The following is a 22,650-nucleotide window of genomic DNA, read 5'->3' as shown; positions in this document are numbered from 1 at the left end:
TGGTATGTTGTCAAATCAATACTTACAGTGCATATTAAAATGGTGCGCAATACAAGTCGTATTAAAACGGTCAAATAATGCAGCAATGTATTGTCAAATCAAGCCTTTATGTGTCATAGATTCCTGAAATTGTCATGCGTGGTGTGTTGTCAAATCAATACTTATAGTGCGCATTAAAATGGTGCGCAATACAAGTCGTATTAAAACGGTCAAATAATGCAGCAACGTATTGTCAAATCAAGCCTTTATGTGTCATAGATTCCTGAAATTGTCATGCGTCGTGTGTGAGACCTTTTCACGCACGAAATTAGTGCGTGAAAGAAGAAAACGCCTTCCACGCACAGTTTTTGTGCGTGAAAGGTTAACTGTTAAGTTTTTGCACTTTCACGCACAAAGGGTGTACTTTTAGGGTTTCGTTTTAATTTTTTGCACTTTCACGCACGAGGGTCTCTTTTGTCTTATTTTTTGTCATTAATTTTTTTTTTATTATCAATTTAGGATGTGAAACTATAAACAATAATAAAGACTAAGATAATATGTATAAATATGCAAAAAATATATAATATTTATGATAAATTGTACAACACTAATGTATATACACTATCGAGGATGGGTCCCATATGTAGTATGCCGGAGACTATCCCTAGGCCTAAGGCTCATACCATCCCCACCGCCCTCGTCATCGTCTCCATCACCCTTTTTCCTCTTAATAACCGGGCGCTTCAAGTCATGATCATCATCTCTTCGCCTGGCCCGTGCGCCCTTGACTAGAACGTGCGCCCTTGACTAGAACGTGCTTCTTCTTGGGATCTGGTCCCGCTGGCACGCTCAGAACCTCAGGCTGAGTTAGGTCTGGTAACTCGACCTCTTCCTCGTCGGGAGTCGCTACCTTAGGCGCCGAAGGATGAACCTGAAAAGTATATAATAATTAGTATCATTTCTTATTTATATTGAATACATTAATGTTATTTATTTAATCAAACTTTGTGTGTGTCAACGGGCGCCGAGTAGGCTCGAGATGGGTGCAGTAGGCTCGAGATGGGTGTGGTGGTGAATATGAGGTAGTCTCTGGATGGGTCGCTCTTGTGGACCCGCGGGCGTAGAACAATGAACCTGAAATAATATATAAATAATTTAGATTTGATTTATTCTAAAATGAACCTGAAATAAACAAATAATTAATAAATTATTTTACTTTATTGTAAAAGTCAAACTTTGTGTGTCGACGGCCTCCTGAGATGCTTGGTGAGAGGGCTCTGGCCGGCCCGGAGCAGAGATGCGGATGGTGCCATATCAAACACGAAGTCCTCGAACATGGAGTCGTCGAAGTGCGGATGTAGGCCACCCTTTAGATCACGAACCGGCCGCTCGCCTGTGGATCACGGCGAGGTGGATGTGAAAGTGAAAGCCGGGAGCACATAATGCTGAAAAAGGGTCGGCGTATACGAGGTGTACGTGAAGTCGACGGCGGGAATGAGAAGTCGATGGGATATTTGTAGTTGCGGCCGGTAAGAACTCGGCTGGATCTGCGCGAGTCGACGGAGCCTCGTCATCTCTGCCCGGCCACACCGCCTCTGCCGGCGGCCACCGGTTCCGGCGACCACGACCCTGGCCCGGGTGGGGACGGGGCACGCTCGTCGAGACGGCTCGAAGTCATGTGCACATCTCGTACCGGTCTCGGCAAGCTCAATCATCCGTCTTTGCATACTCCGCCGTCTCGGGGGCCTCCGTACGGGCGGTGCTCTCATAGCGCATCGTGCGACGGTCCGTACTGCGTATGTTTGCAAATATTAACAATTGAATAAATTTGTAAAGTAGTACATAAGACGATGGTTTAAGTTTAAGACTAATAAAACTTACCGGCGCCTCGTACGCTCTGCGAGAGCTACATATCCCGGGCCGTCCGGATGACGCCTAGAGGGTTGCCAATAATGATGCGAGTGATCGCATGTACCACTCCATGTACACATGGATGGGAGAGTCATGTCCGACCACCGCGAGGCTCGCCATCCTCACATCCCAACTGCGGACTGCTGGCGTCGCATGTGGAGTCGCCATGCGTCATCGACGCGCGCGCTCGTCCCTCGCATAGTGGTCATGCTCCCAAACCGTAGCCGCGGGTATATTACGTACATACCCAAATCGCCGTAACACGCGGTCGGGCGCGTGATACCAACGATATCCATATGTATCAATGGACACCGCGACATCTACATGTGTCGACCAGTACAAAACGCGGCGGCTCATCCAAAATATGATCATACGGCGTCCATATAAAAGCTTTGTAAAAAGAATTGAACTAGTTAACAATAAAAGATTAAAATAGTAGCTATGTGGTCTAGCGTGTGGATCCAAAATATGAACATACCGTACTGCCGTTATGCGGTCTAGGCGATCCAAACGGGAGAAGGGCGTGGTGCGTCTCCCGTGTCGGCGTACGCCCGCGACCATCTTCGCGCGTATGGCATCGGCACGGTAAGATAGTCGGCGGGAGGGTGGTGGTATGGGTGAAAAGGTCTCAACCTAGTCCACGCCCATATACGATATAGTCATTTAAAAAATATTTTATCGGTCGTCGTTTTAAAAAAATATATTTTGTGTTTAATTACACACACTTAAATATATTACCGAAGGAGCGAGCAAAATGCGGGGACCTACCGCTCGTGCCCGTAGAACATCGGCGAATCCTCGTACATGTAACCCGGCCACATAAGCGGCGCTGACTATAACATCCTATCTCGGCGAGATCGTCGATATAACGAAGATACCTCAAGCTCATATGCGAACCGAAGTGTTCGGGAACGGGATGGCCGAATATGATGAGTAGATATAGACGCGCGCGTCGGTCGACATCGGCTGAGGCTTGTCCTCTCCCGATCGGATCTTTGCGTGTACGTGAGGCGCAAGTGAGCGTAAAGGGCGACAACAAGCGGCTGCGGCGGAAATATGACCATCCGGAGCAGCAAAACCGGTGAGCCTAGTCAACTCGTCCCGGTAGGCGGCGGCACGAGAGCTCCTCGATATACAATGGGCGTCCGTCGACACCAGCAGCCCGCAAAATGACCTCCGCGTCACCCGAAGGGTAATGGTAGCCTCGCGGGTGCGGAGATGAAATGTGTGCGTCTCGGTCACCACCTCTCAATCAATGCCGTCACTAGCGACCTATCGTGCTTTGTGCAGGACCAACTTCAACGCACTGGTAGATACCGCCCCGACGTAGTATATCCAAGACACGAGGATGTGTGGGCGGCGACTAAGATCTCCCCATGCGAGTCCCCTTAGGGTACGGACACGAGACTCGTGCGGGTCGGATGTCCATATATGTTGCGACCTATGCTCGGGCTGAAGATACAGTAACTCTCGGTCGAAGGGCCCCGGATCAAGAGGGTGGTGATCTATCTGTTTTATGCATTTTAAATCAATCATTAACAAGTAATATTAGTTATGTAATCTTTTATCGAAAATTTTATTAAGGATTGTGGTGACCCGTACGTTTTACGTATTTTAAATCAATCATTAACAAGTAATATTAGTTATGTAATCTTTTATCGAAAATTTTATTAAGGGTTGTGGTGACCGTATTGCTTTACGTATTTTAAATAAATCATTAACAAGTAATATTAGTTATGTAATCTTTTATAGAAAATTATATTAAGGGTTTTCAATCCTAAGCTAGGGGTTATGAATCCTAAACTAAGGATTTTCAATCCTAAAATATAAAGATAAGTCAAATAATTAACAATTAGTTAGCATACAATTAGTATAAATAATTAATAAATAAACAATTAACTAACTAATCAAATAATTAACAAGTTATTATCATATATTTAATAAATAAACAATTAAGTAACTAATCAAAAAATTAATAAATTATTATCGTATATTTAACAAATAAACAATTAATTAACTAATGAAACAATTAAGAAATTATTAACAAATAAATAATTGGCTTAATAAAAACTAAATAAATAATTAGCCAGTCTAACAATTAATAAATACTTAAGTCGCTAATCGAACAATTAACAAATACTAAATAAACAAGCAATAAATAATTAACTAATTAACAATAGATAAACAAATAATAAAAAATAAAAAAAGGAAAAAATGGGCAGTCTGACGGTGCATACGGACGCCCAAAAACGCCAAAAAAAAATGCGCAAAACGAGTAATCCTGCAGTTTACACAATGACCATGCTTAGGGTAATAATATATTTAATAATGTAATAGAAAATTCGTAGTGAAATACCTAGATTGAAGCTTTTTTGAGTTTTTTGAAAATGTGTTCTGTGCGCGCTCATTCGAAATCACTTAAACTTGTTCGTACTTGATATACAAGAATATTGAGTTTTGGATTGAAAAACAATACGAAAATAGCGTTTTGAGGGGTTGGGGACCAACGATTCGGCGTTAATGGCGGGTGGGGGAACGGATCGGGTCTGTGGTGGGGAAGGAGGGTCACTTTTTGTTGACTGGTTCATTTTCTGAGAATTCGTGCGTGAAACCTACTAATGTTGTTTTTTTTTTTGTCTTTAGTTTGGTTATTTTTTGTTTTTTGTCTTTCTGAAATTCCATGAATTCCAAAACACCGGTATACAACCACAAAAAAAAAAGAAAAAAAAAGGGAGAAGCAAAAGCCAAGATAGATCTATTTTTTGATTTGCAGTATTGATTGTGAATAATGGCGAAGGTGGAGTTAAACAAAGAGACAAAGAAGGCTGTGAATAGAAATCACGGTTCCACCAAATTCTTTGTATTTGTTGATTATCTTTTCCTCTTTCTATTCTTCTGTTTCCTCTCTTACATTCTCTTCAAAATGCTCGGACTTTGAGGTGATTCTTAGCAACCCCTATTAGTAATTCTTGTTTCTTTTGCTGCCCTTTTAATAATTTTGATTTTTTTTTTTTTTTTTTTTGTGTCTGCGGGGTAATGTGAATGTTGGGGTTCGAAATTATGGGACACTGATGGTGGCTGAACATTTTGATTAGATAAAAGGCTCAACCTTTATTTGTTCCTAAGTTTATTTTTGCTTTTTAATGTGTTTCTTGCTGAAAATCTTGCTTTAGAAACCTGAGTATATGTTAGGACATATTGGTTGTTTATTTTGAGGTGATTCTCAGCAACCCCCTTTTTATCTCCTTTATTTTCTTTGTTTCTTTTGCTACCCTTTTCCTTCTTTTATGTCCTTTCACATTGCATTTGAGCTTGAACATATTTGTTTTTTTTTGTGTGTGTGTGATAATGTGAATGTTGGGGTTCGCAAAATGGGAGATTGATGATGCCCGAACCTTTTTATTAGATAACAGGCTCAACCTTTATTTGTTACTAAGTTTATCTTTGCTCTTTAGTGGGTTTCTTGCTGAAATCTTGCTTTAGAAATCTGAGAATATATTACTTCTAGGACATATACAAATGATTCTCAGCTACCCCTTTTAGTCTTTTTGTTTCTTTTGCTGCCCTTTTCCTTCTTTTCTGTCCTTTCACATTTACATATTTGTTTGTGTGTGTGTGTGGGGGGGGGTGGGGGTGGGGTGGGGTGGGGGGGGTTGTTGAGTAATGTGAATGTTGGGGTTTGAAATTATGGGCGATTGATGATGCCTGAACCTTTTGATTAGATAAAGTTTCAAGCTTTATTTGTTCGAATAAGTTTATTTTTGCTTTTCTATGGGTTTCTTGGTGAAAATCTTGCTTTAGAATTGTACAATTGATTTGAGAAAGTGCATCCACCAAATTCTTTGTATTTGTTGATTAGCTTTTCCTCTTCCTATTCTTTTGTTTCCTCTGTTACATTCTCTTAAAAATGGTCGGATTTGGAGGTGATTCTTAGCAACCCCCTTTTAGTCATTCTTGTTTCTTTTGCTACCCTTTTCGTTCTTGAATATATATATATATATGTATATATATTGTGCGTGTGTGAGGGGTAATGTGAATGTTGGGGTTCGAAATTATGGGAGATTGACGATGCCTGAACCTTTTGATTCAATAAAAGACTCAACCTTTATTTGTTCCTAAGTTTATTTTTGCCTTTTTAGTGAGGTTTCTTGCCGAAAATCTTGCTTTAGAAACATGAGAATATTGGAGGACATATTAGTTGTACAATTGATTTGACAAAGTGTAATTTTTTCTTTTTTTTTTTTAATTTTCATAATCTATGACGAATTGGTTTGTGTCACCTGCATCAATTGGGAAGCTCATTTCATGGGGGTTTTGAATGACCCCAAGTGCTGTAAGCTTGTGAAGATATATTTTATTATCCAAGTGTTTGGTTAATTTGGATTTTGCCTAGTGAATTGTAGAATGAAGAAATTTGAGACCTTCTTAACTGAAATTGAGTTTAAGATCATATCCTTGCTAAAAAATTGTGTTGAGAATATCAACAGTCTTTGGGTCGGAATGGTATCCGGATTGTTAATTTGGAAAAGGTTCACATCGAGACAAAAACACTAGGTGATTTCTTTCCATATGTCCTAGCCTTGGTGGACAGAGTTACCTGGTACCTGGTACCTGATACTTGGTACTTCTTGTTGGTGGGAGGTAGCAGGTATCTCGTGGAATTAGTCAAGGTGCGCGAGCAAGCTGGCCCGGGCACCACGGTTTTTAAAAAACTGTTAATTTGGAAAAAAGAAATCTCCAGTTAATGGTACTTTAATGATGGGATGTTTAGCTTGAATATAAAAGGCCTTAATAGTAGAAATTTATCCCAGTTTCGAAAAGAAAAGAAAAAAAGTAGTAACTTATCTATTTCCAGTAGCCAGCTTCTATGTGTTATTTTGTCTCCTCTTGTGATGGTACAATATGGTTTCTATTTCATTCATTCTATTGAAGTCTCAGAGTCTAATTGGTGAAGTTTATCTATCTCAATGCAACTCATGATTGGTGTCCTTTCTTGGAATTTTTTAAATCGCTTCAGTGACTTTCTTGGAAGAAAAAGCAGAAAGTAGTATAATTGTTATTAGGCACAATGTGTAAAGCTGCCATTTGGATCATTTACATAGACTCTATCCTCATAAATAGCAGTTACGGGAGATACACTAAAGTGGCCATTTTTCATGGAGTGTACAGTCAATAACTGGAATGCGGTCAACTATATCTAGGAAATGCATACACCTTTTTTGTTTCCTAAAGATACAAATTTGTAGACCCTTTCTTTTAATTCCTTTCCATGTTTTATGATCCATACTATGTGATGAGGCAAAAAGCATTTCATTTCAGTCTTCCATTATTTTTTCAAATTTCTGAATAGGGAAATTTAACATTAATTAATTCAATTAAACCTCGAATTATGTTGCATATCATCTTCTTAGTTGTCAATAAGTTATTGCTCCATCTATAATTGTCATCTTTGGTATGACTTATGATGCATTTGAGAGCACGCATGTATTAGGTTAAGGAGTACCTATTAAAAGGACTCTGATGTAGCTACTTTAACCTGGCATTCTAAATTATCTCTCTTTACCAATCTCTCCTGGTTATGGTAATCTGCTTTTTATATATGGAGTGATAAACATACTCAAAGGATGAGGGAAAACTCGACTGTATCCAGTATTCCAGTATGCGCGGTGCCATGGTTTTAGATGGAAACAGGATCAGATTCTTTTTACATTTCCTTCTGTGTGTTGGACTTATTGTTCGCCAAACTCACTTGGAGAAACTAACCCAAGAAATAACAAATCTCTTTCTGTAGTTGTATTGGTATTAGATGCTTGAGTTTTAATTTATGGAGAATCATTGTTCTTCAGGGTCTGAATAATTTTTGCTTCGTCTTTGTATGAAAAGAAGAAAAACTTCTGAATTCACTAAATAAGTTTCCGCATTACTAGCAAATAAATATAGTTTCCTATTTTTTTTTTCCAGAAGAGCTGAAAATGAAAACTGTTCTCCTGATTGAAACAGAGCCAAGTAAAAGGTGTTTAAAATTGAACTTATATGAAATTTAGCCTGATAAAAGATGATTAGAAAGTCGGATACAATTGCACAACCTCTATGCCTCGAAACTCTTTATGTTTGAGAAACAACCTCATGAGTGGGTTGATTTCAATTCTTGAACTTTATGAAATTTTGTATTAGTCTTCTATTATTTGGTAAGTGCAAAACGTTTGGTAGTTATCGTTTTGGCAAATTAAAGAGTGAGCCAGTGCAGAGAAGTTTTTGCGAATGATTTATGCAACCAGATTGATTGGTGGCTGATGGCAATGCCAAATTGTGATGTCCTATGGAAATGGGGTTAAAGAACCTTTATTTGGAAACTTTCTATTCTCACCCTACCCTCAGGACTGCAGGTACTAAGATTCTCTAGCTTACCCTATCCATATCGCTGTGCTACTAAAAAGTGATTGTTCTTTCCTTCCCAAATGTTTTTTCAGTGATAATTTGCAAGTGGAATTAAAATTATCCTACTTATTGCAATATCCAAAAGAAAAAATAGAATTAGTATTATTTCTATATAATTTTAAACAAAAGAATAATTAATTAGACTCATAACTCATGTATGGTGTGGATAACATAGGGTGTCTATGTGGATTTTTTAAATTTAATTCTTCATGGTCATACTTGCAACAAATACCAAAATTTCCAACCTTCAATCTTCCTAACATACTGTTCTTCCCAAAATACTCCACCCATTAAAGTAGCTAGGATATATATATGAATAACCGCATGGGCGAAAAACTTCCATGTAACATGGATATCTATGTAATCAAATTTGAGTATGCCATATAATTAATAAGATAAGAGTTTGTTTTTCCAGCTTTTGCATATGTTTTGAAAAATAAGTGGGAAGCACCTATTTGTATGTCAATGCTGGAAAAAGGGTTCATGCAAAATAGGTGAATGTTTAGGAAAAGAAACTCTGTTCCCTAGAAGATTCTTTTGATGAAGAGGTTTTCTAGGAAAAGGGTTAGACAACTTAAGGTGTTTAAGTTGTTGAGTGCATTCTAGGGTAGTGCCAGTGTGTTTTGGGGCGTGACGAGGGTGAATAGTTTTTTGCAACAATTTAGTTGAACTAAGAGTGGAATAATGGGCTGGAACTTCCATTTCATTTCATCCCAATCTAGATCTTTTCTACTATGAGTATCCTTGTATATTCTGAACTTTACTATGATGTCTTTGGTTTGTTCCTCAACCAACTTATTTTGATGGTGGTTTTTGGCTTTAAGCTTACAAGCATATCGAACCTGTAATTGCCTAAAATGATGGAGATCTTGTTAGGTGATGCTATTACGAGACACATTGGTTGCAAACTGAAGTTTGGATCTAGTTGTTCTTGAGGTCGTTAATTATTAGTATAATGAAGTTGATCCTAAGGGTGTGGTCTAGTGGTCAGTGAAGTGGGATGAGAACCATGAGGTCTCAGGTTTCAATTCCAGCAGAGACAAAACATTGGGTGATTTCTTTCCATCTTTCAAAGCCTTGGCGGATAGAGTTATCTAGTACCTGTGTTGGTGGGAGGTAGTAGATACCCCGTGAAACTAGTCGAGGTGTGCACAAGCTAGCCCGGACAATCACAGTTACCTTTCTGGTCAAGTTGTCAGCTAGCTCATTTGGGGAATGATGTTCACAATTTTTTGTTTGTTTAGGCTATTGAAAATAAGAGAATGTTCTAGTGTAGTAGTTAAAGGGGTTCGAATTTGCCTTAGGTTACAAGTTCAAATCCTAGGTGAGAGACTGATATTTTTATTTGTTACAGAATTTCTAATATTTATTGCTATTATAATTGCTTTTCTTTTATTGGTAAAGGTACTGTTGTATTAAAGAGCAGCAAACTGCTGCGAAGTATTTACAGAGAAAAGTCAATCATGACTTCTGAATCATTAGCTATTGCCGTGTTTTAAGAAAGAAAAAAAACAGTAGAGATTGATGATGACATGAGTTTAGCTTAGGGAGAAGTGAGGATTCATAGACCTGACCCTAACTTGTTTGGGATTGAGGCGTAATTGTTGTTATTGTTGTTTAGGCTATTGAGAAGCTCTAGGTAATCTATTTAACTGTTATAATACTCAAAACTAAAGATAAATGTGCAAATCTACTTTGCTTTAACCACAGCATGAAAATGAAACATCAGAAGGTAAAGATAAAATGAAATGGAAAAAAAAAAAGAGAAGACATTTGAGGATTGCTTTGCTATTTGAGGCTCTCCAGTGCAAGTATGGCTGGTAAATTCACCTGATATTTTGGCAAGTGCAAAGATGTCGGGCCTCTTGAGTTTTCCGTGAATCTCCACTTTCCAAAGACGCATGCACTTAGGGAAGGAGTGAAGAGATATTTCCTCCAACTTAGAAAAGTTGGGACTTTATGAAAGTTGAAATACATGAAGTATGGTTGCTACCGTTGAAACATAAATGGGCGGTCATTGTATTGTCGATTAAAATATTTATGTCAAAGCATTTACATATGCATATAGAGCTCGCATATGCAGTCCCCAGTACCCCACCCCCAAACTCATGGATGGAAGCTTGCAATTATCCCATTTTCTTGTGAACTGATCTTTTGACCATTAATTTTGACTTAATTTTCAGGTTAATGATAATCTATATCCAGATCAAGAGATTGCAAGCTCTTATGACACAGCTGCTGGTTTACGGCAGTTTAAGGATTGTTTTCATCTTGGACTGAGATATCTAGAAGGAATGAAGTCTTTGCACTGGTGATATATGTCAAATTCTTCTGTGCCACATGACTTACCTAATTGATGTACTTATATATAATATACATATAACATTGAGTTAGTTTTTTGGATGTGCCTGATCACACAAATTACATGTGCATAACACTGAAATTCTGGTGCTCAATTGACAACTACTAGTATCTCCTTTACTGATCTGAAATCATCTTCATTCTTTTCAACTTGGTCACATTGATGGGGACTCAAAAGCATCCATTTTAGTATGATTTTCTTAAATCAAATATCTTCCAAGTCAAAGTTTTAAATACTAGTATTAATCTTTTGGTAAGTAACTTTTTTTTCGACGTTGATAAACCCTGCAGATGGCTTCTGTAAGTGTAAAAGTAGTTGGGGAGGAGCTACTTTTGTTTGTTTCTAATTTTACTCTGGTAAAGTGACTAACAGTATGGCTGAAAGAGCTAATGTATTTGGAGTATCATGTTTGGTCTAGAATATTTAGACACAAGTGACAAGTAGCATCAGGTAGAATATTGTAATTACTGATATGCTTTTAAGTCACCATTTTCTACCTCTTACATGTCCTTTCCAGCAAGAAAATTGAGTTATTGAACATTATATTGAGAAAGACATCAAATAGCATCTATTCGCGTAAAAAAGTGGTTGAAAGGAGTTAACATTTCTACATTGTGGTTGTTAACATGACCTTAATTTAAGAGCATTTTTCTTGGGACCATCATATGGTTAGTCTTATTTTTGGACACGCAACTATATATCTCGAGTAGGCAAAGTTAATTTAATATAGCCACACATTTCTCGTTTTTTTTTCTTTTTCCATTTGATCTCCTAAGCCTTGGGTGGTTGGGTTTCTTCCGTAGTTAACAATGTTGTTAAGTGAATGCAGAGGCGGAGGACAGGAGACAGGATTTTCACCAATGGAGTTCATAATTTACTATCTATGCATAAAAAAAATTACTTAGTATATATAATGTGATTTTCCGGCGAAGGGAGTTGACTTGATACTATTTTCACAAGTGTTTAGGTCTGAATTTGCTTCGTTTAAGATTTGTGCATTAGCTACTTGTGGTGTGTAAATTTTTCACGTTTTCAGATTAAGATGACCTAGCTAGCTTGGGCAACAGGTTTATGCTAACTCTAGTATGGTAACCTCAAAATTAAAAGAGTAATAATCCTCCAAATGGGCCATATCCTCCTAATTTGTATCACTGGTAAAATGCTTAATGCGCAAGCCACAGCGGCATTAAATTAACGGAAAAGGCTCAAATATGCCATCCAACTATCGGAAATGGCTCATTTATGCCACTCGTCAATAGTTTGGCTCATTTATGCCATTGAACTATAGGAAATAGCTCATCTATGCCATCGAATTATAGGAAATTGCTCATTTATGCCACTCATCAATAGTTTAACTCATTTATGGCATCGCCCGTTACCAAAATGACTCATCCATACCATTTTTCATTAACGCCAATTTTATAATACCAGCTATGACACGTGGCCTCCAATTAGAGGTCTATGTCGTTTAATTAAACCAGCCCAATTTTAAATACCAAATTAATAAAAAATCCGACCCATACACCTTATCCACCCAAAACGATAATCTAGTTGGAGGCCACGTGTCATATATGGTATTGTAAAACCCGCTTTAATGAAATATGGCATGGATGAGTCATTTTGATTACAGGCGATGGCATAAATGAGTCAAACTATTGATGAGTGGCATAAATGAGCCATTCCCTATTATTCGATGGCATAAATGAGTCATTTCCTATAGTTCGATGGCATAAATGAGCCAAACTATTGACGAGTGGCATAAATGAGTCATTTCCTATAGTTCGATGGCATAAATGAGCCAAACTATTGACGAGTGGCATAAATGAGCCATTTCTGATAATTGAATGGCATATTGGAGCCTTTTCCGTTAAATTAATGAGGAACAGACATCCAGTTCTGGAATTGCATTTTGTTGGTTCTCGTAGTTAGTTCTTACAAGAAGAAATTGCACGATTTGACCTTCAAATGGGCTGGTCTTAAATTTTTGTCCTTTAGTAATTGAACTTATGCCTAGTGGGACATAAGTTCTTTAAGGGCAAAGGCATAACTTGTGAGATATAATGATGCGAAAATATAAACTTATGTCTCGCGAAATAAACTTGTTTGTTATGAGAGGCAAAGTTTAAAGACCAGCATAAAATAGGGCATAAGTGCCAATGACCCTTCTTACAATTATTATTACTCCAACTTTCATGAGAATTGGGCCTTTCAATTCGAAGTTTTGAGCTCTGATTTCCTCAGTGAGAATTCATATACTCCCTCTGTTTCAATTTATGTGAACCTATTTCCTTTTTAGTCCGTACCAAAATGAATGACCTCTTTCCTAATTTGGAAACAAATTCACTTTATGAAATGATTTACAACCACACAATTATTCAAGACTTATTTTGAACCACAAGTTTCAAAAGTCTTCACTCTTTCTTAAATGTCGTGCCCAGTCAAATGAGTTCACATAAATTAAAACGGAGGGAGTAATATATATAACCGACCCCAACTTGTATGGAACTGAGGTATAGGTATTGTTATTTTCCCACATGCAATAATAATAATTTAAGTAATGACTTATTGTCACTAATAATTAATTTGCACAAAGATACATCGAGAACAATGAAAGTTTATTGGAGAAAGAAACATTAGAAAGCCGCACAAGCGTCAAGCCTGCATCAACACAAAGGCATAGTACAATAATTAAAGAAACTAAAAATCACATGCATTTCCATGCATTATTTCATGAACGTGCGATAAATAAGCTAATAATCAAAAGTAAATAAATTCAATGACTCCGAGATCTATGGTGGTGTGGGAATTGTTCCACCAGTAGGGACTTCGACTCCAGGGTTTGGAACAAGTGTATCGTCACCACCAGGAATATTACCAATGCCGTAGCCTCGAGCCAGGATTTAATAACGAGACCATTGCCATTATTGGTACCGGTGATAGGATTGTAGGTAAAGGGATTAACATGAGAGCCTTTAGGAGGGACAACAACCCGACCAAATCCGGGGATTAGGACCGTGCCATCGTACGGAGGTAGGAACGAGTTGGGTTGTAATTTCTTGTCGCTGATTTTAGGATTCGTGTTTGGGATGTCGCGCCCTGCTAAGGCATAACATGAGAAAGAGAGGAAAATGGCGAGGGTGAAAAGGAATGAAATGATGGAATGAATAATGTTGGCCATTGTTGAGGGAGAGAATTAATTAAGATGCAAGGACTAATGATAATAATGTTGTTGCTTAATTACTATTGATGGAAAGTAAGATGGAGAAGATGTTGGTTTTATAGGAGCAGTATGTGCCAAAGTTGGTGGCCTTTTGGCGGTGAATTATGAGATAGGCCACAGAGTTGTTGTTCTTGTTTAACTGTGCATGCATGCATAAGGCATACACGATATATAGGTGTTTTTCATTCTTTTTCATGGTGGGGAATTTGGGTACGGGCGAAACCCCAACAGCCCACAAATGTGCCTTAAATTCTCATCTGCTTTTTCAGTCAGCAAATATACTGCACCATCTTGTTTGTAGTACCCTTAGTACTAATTTATGTGGCTATATTTTAGTGTTTTGCTGGACACTGAACTTTAAGTATGAACGAAAGACTATTGAAATGAGTAGTCTGACATAAGACATAGATATGTGACTATAAATAATCTCATTAAGAGTAAAATCGAAAAGTTAAAGTGAAATTATTTTCAAATAAAGAAGTATGATATTTTTCTAGGACATATTAAAAAGAAAAATATTATCACATAAATTGAGATAGATGAAAGTATTACTTATTATATCTTTATTGCAGGTTAATCATTTTTGGGATATAAAATTTCACGGACCTTCTTTTCTTTTAACTAGGCGATTAAGGACAGTTCCATCAAAATGATACAGGAGCTGGAGATGGCAAGGATTTTCTCAACTTGATAATATCGTGATAAACTTAAAGAAACGTCCACAAATCTAGTTATAAACAATGACAATGAGAGAGCATTCATAGTGGCTAATTTATCCTCCTGCTACCAAACCTGAACTAAATCTTACTCCCTTCGTTTTAATTTATGTGAACCTATTTGACTGGACACAGAGTTTAAAGAAGAAAACAAGACATTTAAACTTGAGTGTTGAATAAGTCACATATTTTTATTTGACTATAAATCATTGCATAAAGGTATATTGTTTAGAAATATAGAAAATATTCATTTTTTTGGCACGAGCTAATAAGAAATTAGGTTCACATGTTGGTTCGCATTAAAAGTTGGTTGGAAGGAGTTAATCTTTCTACTTGAGATTGTTGACATGACCTTAATTTAAGAACATAATTCTTGGGACCATCATATATATATGTGGTTAGTCTATTTTAAAACACAACTATATATCTCGAGTAGGAAAAAATAATGTAATATATGTTGAAAAATTATTATATCTCAAAAGATTAATAATCATTCTATTAATCTCCTTAATATCTACAATTCATTTTGGTAAAATATGTCTGTTGCCAACGTTTCTTTTTATTCAATTTTATCAAATGAATGGTCTTGATTACCAATTGCCTTTATGGCATTTAATCCTCTTAAATTTTGAACGTTGGCAGATAACCAAATGATTTAGACATAATCTCTCCTCTGGCCTATATATATGATTTTGTGTTCATCTTGTGATAGAAAAACTAAGAACCAAAATACCGTATTCTTCGTATTTTCTTTAGTGCTGGGTTTTCTACTTTATGAAACATATCTTTGTTAGATTCTGGCTCTAGTTTTGTACTAAAAGAGCTTGTTGAATCCTAGGGTTACACCCATATCGGGTGAAATATCCTTAAGGACAATGTCTTAAGTGACATGTCTCAAGCCTTCAAAAATTTTCTGCAAGGTTCGTGATCAAGTATTTTTCTGATAAGTTTCGTGATCAAGTATTTTCCGTAAGATTTCTAATAATCTTAAAGATATTTACGCTCTAATCTTACGGAGTATCATTTTGACAATGTCCAAGTCACTATTCTAATTAATCCCATCCAAAGGTATAGAGTTCCACTCAATCTTTAAAAAGAAGGTAAAGGTACGTATAAATCGAAACAAACTTCTTTATATATAGCAATCTACTCTCTAAAGATTGTATAATACATATGAGCATTTAGAATTGCTAATTGTTTGCTTTCGGTGGGAAATAGAGGCAGAGACACAATATTTGATTTATGTGACTCTTGAAACTGAAAATTTTTTCCAAATACTTTGGGTAAAATAATAGTTTAATTATGACAGATTTTATTATTATGTAAATATGATATATTTATGTGCAAGTCAAGCTTTTAACTTTGTAGCTTTTATGTTGAAGAAAAAAGTTATTTTGATATGGAAATGCAATTGACACTAACGAATGAATTTTGTCATAAGGTGTTGTTTGACAGAGTTGATTTTATGTGTCAAACGATATGGTATTGAGATTCTGCAAAATTAATTATCGAACCTTTCATGAAATATTAATTATTTTTTGTGTGACGAACTAAGTCATCATGTCCATCAATTATGTGATGTCTGAGGTGAATTTGGCCGATTCACGTACTAAAAGAAACATCGAGGGGAATGAGACTTTTGTCAATTGAGAAGATGAACAATGATGGTAACCCAACCTATGTGATTGGAGATCCCATGAATTAGGTCATATGGGTAATAACAAGTCATTAGTTGATCAAAGGTGCACTATTAAATTGTGTCCCTTCCTATGGTGTGTGAATATTGTGCAAAACTGCAAAGCAAAGTGAGGTTGAGTTATAAACTCTTAATTCAATTCATATCCTTTATAGGTGGTTCTGCAGAAGACGCTTGATGATTGGAACTATATTAGTGTGAAGTGGTGCCACTCCTATGAAATTGTGACGAATTTCTAGAGCACTTATGAATACCTGGACACGCGCATGGCCTCTTAGCGCAAAACCGCGATAACGACAAAGATTGTGCGGGTATAATGTGATCGAATAAAACTCTAGGCTTACAAAAGAATTCTTGGTTCATAGAAGTTATAAACTTCATCAATTGTTCTATAAGTTTAATCTTGTTTTATCTAGGTTTGGTTCATAGTCAACGGGACATCAGATTCGACGCATTGTACTCATATGTGAAAACCCAGCAAAATTTCATTTTATTTCTTATTAATCTTTTGAGATATGCGGGGGATTGTTGAAAAATTATTATATCTCAAAAGATTAATAATCATTTTATTAATCTCCTTAATATCTACAATTCATTTTGGTCAACTATGTCTGTTGCCAACGTTTATTTTTATTCAATTTTATCAAATGAATGGTGTTGATTACCAATTGCCTTTATGGCATTTAATCCTCTTAAATTTTGAACGTTGGCAGCTAACCAAATGATTTAGACATAATCTCTCCTTTGGCCTATATATATGATTTTGTGTGTTCATCTTGTGATAGAAAAACTAAGAACCAAAATACCTTGTTCTTCTTATTTTCTTTAGTGCTGGGTTTTCTACATTATGAAATATATCTTTGTTAGATTCTAGCTCCTAGATTTGTACCAGAAGAGCTTGTTGAATTCTGGGGGCACACCCATACCGGGTGAAATATCCTTAAGGACAGTGTCTTAAGTGACATGCCTCAAGCTTTCAAGAATTTCCTGCATGCAAGATTCGTGATCAAGTATTTTTCCGATAAATTTTTGTGATCAAGTATTTTCGGTAAGATTTCCAACAATATAACCACACATTTCTCCTTGTTTTTTTTCCTTTTGATCTCCTAAGCGTTGCGTGGTTGGCTTTCTACCATGGACAACAATGTTGTTAAGTGAATGTAATGGCGGAGACAGAATTTTCATCAAAGAGAGTTCATTATTTACTATATACACATAAAAAATAAAACTTTGTACTCCCTCTGTTCATTTTTTACTTGCATGTATACTAAAAGTAGATGTTCACTTTTACTTGTCCCGTTTGGAAAACCAAGAGATAATTACCATTTCATACCTATTTTACCCTTATATTACTAATTATTGACTTGGAAACTTTAACGAATTATTAGTGGTTGCACAACTTGTAAAATATGTCTAATTGATTTCAACAATTAGACGACTTAGTAATAATTAGGGGCGATATAGTAAAATTGTCATTCTATTTATGGCTCCTTAAGGGGTGTGCCAAGTCAAACAGGACAAACAAAAATGAACCAAGGAAGTATATATGATGTGATTTTCCGGCAAAAGGGAGTTTAGTTGATACCCTTTTCGCAAGTATTTAGGATTGGTATTTGCTCCGTTAAAGTTTTGTGCATTAATTAGCTACTTACGGTGGGTAAATTTTTCAAGTTTTCTGGTGAAGATGACCTAACTAGCTAGAATAACAGGTTTATGCAAACTCTATTATGGAAGACTCAAAATTAAAATAGAATAATAATCTGCTATAAGTGTATAACCAATCAAATTGCGCTGGTGGTGCATAAATTCTTTTGCTTGATCCATGAAACTGTAATTCTTTTGACTGGTAAAATGCTTAATGCACAAGCCACACACTGTGGCATTAACTTAATGAGGAACATACAGTTCCAGTTCTGGAGAATTGCATTTTTGTCGGTTCTTACAATTATTAACTCTCATGAGAATTGGGCCTTTCAATTCGAAGTGTTGCATAAGCTCTGATTTCCTCATTGGGATGATTATGAAGTGTTCAATTTCCTGCCAATTTGTTTTATCTTGCATCAAGTTATGTCAGAGATGTAGTTTGTTGTTGTATGATAATGGCATGAACTGAGCTTAAATTGAGATGGTAAAAATTCAAATAGCCGACCCCAACTTGTATGGAACTGAGGTATAGGTATTGTTATTTTCCCACATGCAATAATAATGATTTAAGTAATGACTTATTGTCACTAATAATTAATTTGCACAAAGATACATCGAGAACAATGAAAGTTTATTGGAGAAAGAAACATTAGAAAGCCGCACAAGCGTCAAGCCTGCATCAACACAAAGGCATAGTACAATAATTAAAGAAACTAAAAATCACATGCATTTCCATGCATTATTTCATGAACGTGCGATAAATAAGCTAATAATCAAAAGTAAATAAATTCAATGACTCCGAGATCTATGGTGGTGTGGGAATTGTTCCACCAGTAGGGACTTCGACTCCAGGGTTTGGAACAAGTGTATCGTCACCACCAGGAATATTACCAATGCCAGAGCCGGAGCCAGGATTTGGAATAACGAGACCATTGCCATTATTGGTACCGGTGATAGGATTGTAGGTAAAGGGATTAACATGAGAGCCTTTAGGAGGGACAACAACCCGACCAAATCCGGGGATTAGGACCGTGCCATCGTACGGAGGTAGGAACGAGTTGGGTTGTAATTTCTTGTCGCTGATTTTAGGATTCGTGTTTGGGATGTCGCGCCCTGCTAAGGCATAACATGAGAAAGAGAGGAAAATGGCGAGGGTGAAAAGGAATGAAATGATGGAATGAATAATGTTGGCCATTGTTGAGGGAGAGAATTAATTAAGATGCAAGGACTAATGATAATAATGTTGTTGCTTAATTACTATTGATGGAAAGTAAGATGGAGAAGATGTTGGTTTTATAGGAGCAGTATGTGCCAAAGTTGGTGGCCTTTTGGCGGTGAATTATGAGCTAGGCCACAGAGTTGTTGTTCTTGTTTAACTGTGCATGCATGCATAGGGCATACACGTATACAGGTGGTTTTCATTCTTTTTCATGGTGGGGAATTTGGGTACCGGCGAAACCCCAACAGCCCACAAATGTGCCTTAAATTCTCATCTGCTTTTTCAGTCAGCAAATATACTGCACTACTAGTATCTCCTTTACTGATCTGAAATCATCTTCATTCTTTTCAACTTGGTCACATTGATGGGGACTCAAAAGCATCTATTTTAGTATGATTTTCTTAAATCAAATATCTTCCAAGTCAAAGTTTTAAATACTAGTATTAATCTTTAGGTAAGTAACTTTTTTTTCGGCGTTGATAAACCCTGCAGATGGCTTCTGTAAGTGTAAAAGTAGTTGGGGAGGAGCTACTTTTGTTTGTTTCTAATTTTATTCTGGTAAAGTGACTAACAGTATGGCTGAAAGAGCTAATGTATTTGGGAGTATCATGTTTGGTCTAGAAGATTTAGACACAAGTGACAAGTAGCATCAGGTAGAATATTGTAATTACTGATATGCTTTTAAGTCACCATTTTCTACCTCTTACATGTCCTTTCCAGCAAGAAAATTGAGTTATCGAACATTATATTGAGAAAGACATCAAATGGCATCTATTCGCGTAAAAAAGTGGTTGAAAGGAGTTAACATTTCTACATTGTGGTTGTTAACATGACCTTAGTTTAAGAGCATTTTTCTTGGGACCATCATATGGTTAGTCTTATTTTTGAACACGCAACTATATATCTCGAGTAGGCAAAGTTAATTTAATATAGCCACACATTTCTCGTTGTTTTTTTCCATTTGATCTCCTAAGCGTTGGGTGGTTGGGTTTCTTCCGTAGTTAACAATGTTGTTAAGTGAATGCAGAGGCGGAGGACAGGTGACAGGATTTTCACCAATGGAGTTCATAGTTTACTATCTATACATAAAAAAAATTACTTAGTATATATAGAGCCCGTTTGGATTGGCTTATAAGTTGCTTATATCGTTTTTTCATTTTTTTTTTAGTGTTTGGCCATTTCAAACTACAAGCCATTTTGTCTTAAATGCCTCTAAAAAATAATTTGGCCAATTTGGCTTAGTTTATCTAAAGCAGTTTATAAGCTGAAAACAGTTTATAAGCCAAAAAAAAAATAAGTTGGGCTATACCAACTTATTTTTCTTTTACTTATAAGTTGTTTTCAGCTTATAAGCAGCTTTTTTTAAGCCCATCCAAACATATTGATAATGTGATTTTCCGGCGAAGGGAGTTGACTTGATACCATTTTTACAAGTGTTTAGGTCTGAATTTGCTTCGTTTAAGATTTGTGCATTAGCTACTTATGGTGTGTAAATTTTTCACGTTTTCAGGTTAAGATGACCTAGCCAGCTTGGACAACAGGTTTATGCTAACTCTAGTATGGTAACCTCAAAATTAAAAGAGTAATAATCTGCTATGAGTCTATAACCAATCAAATTGCACTGGTGGCCTAAATTCTTTTGCATGATCCATGCTTATATCATTTAAAATCCTTTGGTTAAATCATATATGACAAAAGAATGAAACTGCAATTCTTTCAAGAAACTTGTACGGCCTTTACACCTCCGCCAAATGGGCCATATCCTCCTAATTTGTATCACTGGTAAAATGCTTAATGCGCAAGCCACAGCGGCATTAAATCAATGGGGAACAGACATCCAGTTCTGGAATTGCATTTTGTTGGTTCTCATAGTTAGTTCTTACAAGAAGAAATTGCACGATTTGACCTTCAAATGGGCTGGTCTTAACTTTTTGTCCTTTAGTAATTGAACTTACGCCTAATGTGACATTTTTTAAGCAAGAAAGCGATAACTTCATGTAGAGCATATAATGATGCAAAATATAAACTACGTTGCTCGCTTTAAATAAACTTGTTTGTTATGAGAGGCAAAGTTTAAAGACCAGCATAAAATAGGGCATAAGTGCCAATGACCCTTCTTACAATTATTATTACTCCAACTTTCATGAGAATTGGGCCTTTCAATTCGAAGTTTTGAGCTGTGATTTCCTCAGTGAGAATTCATATACGGCCTCTGTTTCAATTTATGTGAATCTATTTCCTTTTTAGTCTGTGCTAAAATGAATGATCTCTTTCCTAATTTGGAAACAAATTCACTTTATGAAATGATTTACAGCCACACAAATATTCAAGACTTATTTTTGAACCACAAGTTTCAAAAGTCTTTCACTCTTTCTTAAAATGTCGTGGGCAACAAATGAGTTCACATAAATTAAAACGGAGGGAGTAATATATATAACCGACCCCAACTTGTATAACTGGAGGTATAGGTATTGTTATTTTCCCACATGCAATAATAATAATTAATGCCTTATTGTCACTAATAATTAATTTGCACAAAGATACATCGAGAACAATGAAAGTTTATTGGAGAAAGAAACATTAGAAAGCCGCACAAGTGTCAAGCCTGCATCAACACAAAGGCATAGTACAATAATTAAAGAAACTAAAAATCACATGCATTTCCATGCATTATTTCATGAACGTGCGATAAATAAGCTAATAATCAAAAGTAAATAAATTCAATGACTCCGAGATCTATGGTGGTGTGGGAATTGTTCCACCAGTAGGGACTTCGACTCCAGGGTTTGGAACAAGTGTATCGTCACCACCAGGAATATTACCAATGCCGCAGCCGGAGCCGATTTGGAATAATCTAGACCATTGCCATTATTGGTACCGGTGATAGGATTGTAGGTAAAGGGATTAACATGAGAGCCTTTAGGAGGGACAACAACCCGACCAAACCGGGGATTAGGACCGTGCCATCGTACGGAGGTAGGAACGAGTTGGGTTGTAATTTCTTGTCGCTGATTTTAGGATTCGTGTTTGGGATGTCGCGCCCTGCTAAGGCATAACATGAGAAAGAGAGGAAATGGCGAGGGTGAAAAGGAATGAAATGATGGAATGAATAATGTTGGCCATTGTTGAGGGAGAGAATTAATTAAGATTCAAAGAACTAGCGATATAAATTGTTGCTTATTACTGATGGAGTAAGATGGAGAAAAGTCACATTTTATATATAGGAGAAGCATGTGGAAAAGTTTGGTGGCTTTTTGGCGGTGAATTATGAGCTAGGCCAGAGAGTTGTTGTTCTTGTTGGGCTGTTCGACTGGTGCATGCATGCATACACGATATATATAAAGGAGAATGACGTTTGTTGTCACATTAGTAGTTCAAAAGAAAAAGAAGCTATATGTGAAATGTAGGGAAGATAAGAAAAATTAACATAAATAGCCGTTCACTGAAAAAATAGCCAGCAAATAC

General features: G+C 36.6%; 2 long non-coding RNA genes across 2 annotated transcripts; both read left to right on the top strand.

Moving 5' to 3' along the window:
- Window positions 1–4,584: 4,584 nt before the first annotated feature.
- LOC132036231 (uncharacterized) lies at window positions 4,585–10,820 on the top strand. The gene is made up of 2 exons (XR_009409539.1): window positions 4,585–4,829; window positions 10,512–10,820. It is a non-coding gene; the product is annotated as an uncharacterized LOC132036231 (long non-coding RNA).
- Window positions 10,821–15,350: 4,530 nt separating this feature from the next.
- On the top strand, window positions 15,351–17,550 carry LOC132037009 (uncharacterized). Its single transcript, XR_009409729.1, has 2 exons — window positions 15,351–15,732; window positions 16,478–17,550. It is a non-coding gene; the product is annotated as an uncharacterized LOC132037009 (long non-coding RNA).
- Window positions 17,551–22,650: the final 5,100 nt, after the last annotated feature.

This window comes from Lycium ferocissimum, chromosome 11, assembly GCF_029784015.1.
Source record: "Lycium ferocissimum isolate CSIRO_LF1 chromosome 11, AGI_CSIRO_Lferr_CH_V1, whole genome shotgun sequence".
Taxonomy (NCBI): domain Eukaryota; kingdom Viridiplantae; phylum Streptophyta; class Magnoliopsida; order Solanales; family Solanaceae; genus Lycium; species Lycium ferocissimum.
The sequence above is the reverse complement of the archived record's forward strand: the minus strand, read 5'-3'. Positions and strand labels throughout refer to the sequence as shown.